Source organism: Odocoileus virginianus, chromosome 3 (genome assembly GCF_023699985.2).
Source record: "Odocoileus virginianus isolate 20LAN1187 ecotype Illinois chromosome 3, Ovbor_1.2, whole genome shotgun sequence".
Classification (NCBI taxonomy): Eukaryota; Metazoa; Chordata; class Mammalia; order Artiodactyla; family Cervidae; genus Odocoileus; species Odocoileus virginianus.
This window is the reverse complement of record NC_069676.1, coordinates 91,848,941-91,853,848: the sequence shown is the minus strand read 5'-3', so window position 1 is coordinate 91,853,848 and position 4,908 is coordinate 91,848,941. Positions and strand designations below refer to the sequence as shown.

At 39.1% G+C, this 4,908-nt stretch overlaps 1 non-coding gene across 1 annotated transcript; it reads right to left on the bottom strand.

The window, feature by feature from the left end:
* Positions 1-4,152: 4,152 nt before the first annotated feature.
* On the bottom strand, positions 4,153-4,259 carry LOC139034485 (U6 spliceosomal RNA). Its single transcript, XR_011487031.1, has one exon. It is a non-coding gene; the product is annotated as a U6 spliceosomal RNA (small nuclear RNA).
* Between the last annotated feature and the right edge of the window lie 649 nt (positions 4,260-4,908).

The following is a 4,908-nucleotide window of genomic DNA, read 5'->3' as shown; positions in this document are numbered from 1 at the left end:
TAAAAGCTTATATAAAAACTTCAAATGAAGTATATGTAGTCTGTGGCGATCCAGTCCTCTTCATTTATTATTCTGACACAAACCTCCCTGGACTGTGAGGATGGCTGGAGGATGTGACCATGTCCAGGTTTGTGGAATACATCCCTGCTCTTGGTCTTTCTTTTTGTGTCATTAGCTAAGTTCTTCTTAAATAAAAATGCATTTTTGCTCATGTATACTTAAGTAAGTCTGATGTTTTCATGTTCAGTTCAGTTCAGTCTCTCAGTCATGTCTGACTCTTTGCAACCCCATGAACCCCAGCATACCAGGTCTCCCTGTTCATCACCAACTCCCGGAGTTTACTCAGACCCATGTCCATCGAGTCAGTGATGCCATCCAACCATGTCATCCTCTGTCATCCCCTTCTCCTCCTGCCTTCAGTCTTTCCCAGTATCAGAGTCTTTTCCAATGAGTCAGCTCTTCGAATCAGGTGGCCAAAGTATTAGAGTTTCAGCTTCAACATCAGTCCTTCCAGTGAACACCCAGGACTGATCTCCTTTAGGATGGACTGGTTGGATCCCCTTGCAGTCCAAAGGACTCTCAAAAGTCTTCTCCAACACCACAGTTCAAAAGAATACTGGAGTGGGTAGCCTTTCCCTTCTCCATGGGATCTTCCCAACCCAGGGATTGAACCCAGGTCTCCCGCATGACAGGTGGATTCTTTACCAGCTGAGCCACAAGGGAAGCCCTTCAAGTGTGCATTCAATGATTTTTACTAAATTCACAGAGTTATGCAACCTTCCTCACAATGGAGTTCCTGAACATTTTTAAAAATATGAGTTCTTAGAAATGTTTGTGTGTGGGGAGAAGATTCTAAATTCCTCTTAAAGGAAGTTTGAAAAGAAGAGCCTTAGAGAAAATGATAGCCTTCAAAAGAGGAGGGTGTGAAAGCATCTCTCTGAGCATTCAGGGACCTTCTCCCTCCTTTTCTTTCTAGCAGGTAGTTTGTGAGATATTTGTGTGAATTCAAGTCTAATGACCAGAGAATGAATAGGATCTGTTTAGAGTTTGGCACTTCCAATTAAACAAAGCCTATTTGTCTTTGTTTTCTTTTACATTTTCAACAATGACAGTGAAATTACTTGAAAACGATATAGCCATACTGTTTAAATTTCTATGTTGGTTCTATGCTAACTCAATAAAATGATAATTAGATCTATATTTTTCTAAGTGGACTTCTTATAATCATTCTTCTTCCTAAATGGTTATATAATAGACTTGCTCAAGGTAGAATTATAGAATTAGAGGAAAATAAAATTTCCAATTATTCTAATACTGTATCACATTTCTTCCTAATATTTTTCCTAATTTCTTCCTAATTTTCTTCTTATTTTTTCCTAATATTTTTCTTTGAATATATGTGCATACAGATTGTTTTCACCTGCGGTCCAGGTGAACATGGAATCATATAAGTGAAAGTGAAGTCGTTCAGTTGTGTCTGACTCTTTGTGACCCCAGTGGACTGTAACCCACCAGGCTCCTCCGTCCACGGGATTCTCCAGGCAAGAATACTGGAGTGGGTTGCCATTTCCTTCTCCAGGGGATCTTCCCGACCCAGGGATGGAACCCGGGTCTCCCGCATTGCAGGCAGACATTTTAACCTCTGAGCCACCAGGGAAGCCCATATAATATGGAAATCATATAACTTATATACAATTTTCTGCTTGGTGTATCATTTATGTACCATACATGTGATCATTTATACACATTCATAAATATTATTCAGAAACATAATGTATTCGTGTGAGTGGCAGCTGATTTTGAACAAGAGGAGTGTCTGGGAGCAGGGTTCAAATACAAGACTGAATATGAGACTGATTAACACATATACATTATTCAGATCTTTCTCGATTCCTCCGTAGCAAGAAGACTCAAGATGATAGAAATTCCCTAGATCATCTCATCATAGAATTCTAGTAATGAAGCAGGCTAGAGAAAGTAGAATACATTTTGAAGAATTCACTTAGATTAAAACAGAACCAATTCTTTAAATGTGATCACTTTCTATACTTTCTCTATATTTCCTTTTTTTGTGGGGGGGCATGATTTCATTTATTTGAAATGTCCAGAATGGACAAGTTCTTGGACGCAGAAAAGAGATTAGCAATTTTCAGGGTCTGGGGCAGAAGGGGCTTGGCAGTGACCACTAACAGGTATAGCGTTTCTTTAGGGAGTCATGAAAATGTTCTAGAATAAAATGATTGCACGCCGTGCATATACTCAAAAGTCATCAAGTTGTGCATCTTTAAAAGGTGAATTTTATGGTACAAATCATATGTATTTCTAATATATTTACATTGCAGTATTTATATGTTTCTGCTCCCAAGATTTATACCTATTGCAATTGTTAACACATAGTAGATGTTCAATAAAGTCAGTTGGAGAGAGAATGAAGGAGAAATGAGAACAAAGTATTTTTTCTTTTATCCTTAGTCATTAAGTAAGTAAGCCACTGAGTAAACATATTCATCTCCCCAAATGCAGAAAGCCCACAGATATCTAATTTATGAGATAAATACTATAAGCTCATATAAAATCACCTGGCAAGGTGCCTGGCATATAACAAGCACTCTGTAAATACTAGCTATTATTATTAATAAAAATAATCTGACTCCAGACTTGGAAGTGGGAGCACCCAGCGCGGGAGGCCAGGAACAAGTCGTAGTTACGTAAGGGTGGCCACGTGGCGCCTACAGCCAGGGATGGGGTTTGTCCAGCTGGAAGCTGCTTGAAATGTCCCTCAGTCCACCTTTCTTTTCATCTGCAGATATATTATTGAAAGTTTCAGCTCAGCCCTGTCAGTCTAAATTACATTAGAAGAATTAGGAGACGCTCTGCAAGGAGCAAACAGCGTTTGGCAATTTGATTTCAGGAAAACTTGAAAGGTCAGAGATGGAAGGCCAAGGTGAAAAAAATTGAGCTTTGAGCTGCAGTGAGGACCAACAGTCAGAGCAAGAATGACAGTAATGAACATTTAGGAGTAATGTCTTCAGTAAGAATCATCAACCATGACAGAAGTGTGTCTATATAGGGGGGTGGGAGATACACCGAATTGTCTAAAAGGAATGGTGTCTGTAATTTTGCTGTTACATGATTTCTAGTTAAAATAGTATTTCTGGTTCAATCAGTTTTCTTATTTAGTAAAGCTAAAACGTTATTTTAATTGTCTCTTAATGTTTCTCATTATTTTTGTCAAATTTTATCCAAAACTACTCTTAAAACCAGTGCAAAAATTCTCATGTTTTAAATTAAATCTGTTGCTTTCTTGTAAGCAGTTGGAAATGATGTAAGAAGTTAATGAAGTGAACACATATCCGTCAGATTTTCCAGAATATGTTTTTTGCACATGGTCACTTACTTGTTTCACTATCAGTTATCATGGTATGTTTTGCGGGTTGTTTGCAGATAAAAGGTTGTTTTTTGTTTTCAACAAGTAACATAGTTATATAAGTAGGCATAAGAGCCACAAACACAGCCATGTGTTCTTGATCATTAAGTGGTTACTGTTATGCGCTTGGTGTCTGACCCTGGATAAATTCTCAATATTTCTGAGCTTCAATTTCTTTTTTTTTTTCCATTTATTTTTATTAGTTGGAGGCTAATTACTTTACAATATTGTAGTGGTTTTTGTCATACATTGACATGAATTAGCCATGGATTTACATGTATTCCCCATCCTGGTCCCCCCTCCCACCTCCCTCTCCACCCGATCCCTCTGGGTCTTCCCAGCGCACCAGGCCCGAGCACTTGTCTCATGCACCCAACCTGGGCTGGTGATCTGTTTCACCCTAGATAATATACATGTTTCAATGCTGTTCTCTTGAAACATCCCACCCTCGCCTTCTCCCAGAGTCCACAAGTCTGTTCTGTACATCTGTGTCTCTTTTTCTGTTTTGCATATAGGGTTATTATTAGCATCTTTCTAAATTCCATATATATGTGTTAGTATACTGTAATGGTCTTTATCTTTCTGGCTTACTTCACTCTGTATAATGGGCTCCAGTTTCATCCATCTCATTAGAACTGATTCAAATGAATTCTTTTCAATGGCTGAGTAATATTCCATGGTGTATATGTACCACAGCTTCCTTATCCATTCGTCTGCTGATGGGCAAAAATATGGAACGCTTCACAAATTTGCGTGTCATCCTTGCGCAGGGGCCATGTTAATCTTCTCTGTATCGTTCCAATTTTAGTATATGTGCTGCCGAAGCGAGCACATGAGCTTCAATTTCTTACAAAATCTATAAAATAAAAATAATGGTATCCTGTTTATAAGATTTTTGTGAGGATTTAATTGGAAAATGAAACTAAGTGTTAAGGATAGGACTTGAAAAGTGAAAGTGAAGTCGCTCAGTCGTTTCCAACTCTTTGTGACCCCGTGGACTGTAGCCTGCCAGGCTCCTTCCTCCATGAGATTCTCCAGGCAAGAATACTGGAGTGGGTTGCCATTTCCTTCTCCAGGGGATCTTCCCAACCCAGGGATCTTCCCGAGCCAGGAATCGAACCCAGGTCTCCTGCGTTGCAGGTAGACGTTTTAACCTCTGAGACACCAGGGAAGCCCCTAAGGATAGGACTTGGTGCATAGTAAATGCTCAACAAATACTTATTTTTTTAAAAAAATTCAAGTGTCCAAATGTGAGACGCAGTCCAAGATGCATTGTTTTTCTGACAGATTATATTTGTATGACTGGGCAGGAAGATTGTAAACATCTGTGCCTTGTTTACCACTTGCCTGATTTATTTAACCGTGTGGATTTTGGCAACTCTTTTCAGCTAATCACATACAGGCAATACCATCTACACTGCACAGATGGTTTCGTCAATCCATTAGCAATGTCTGGGTGGGGCATCCCCAAGGGACTGGAC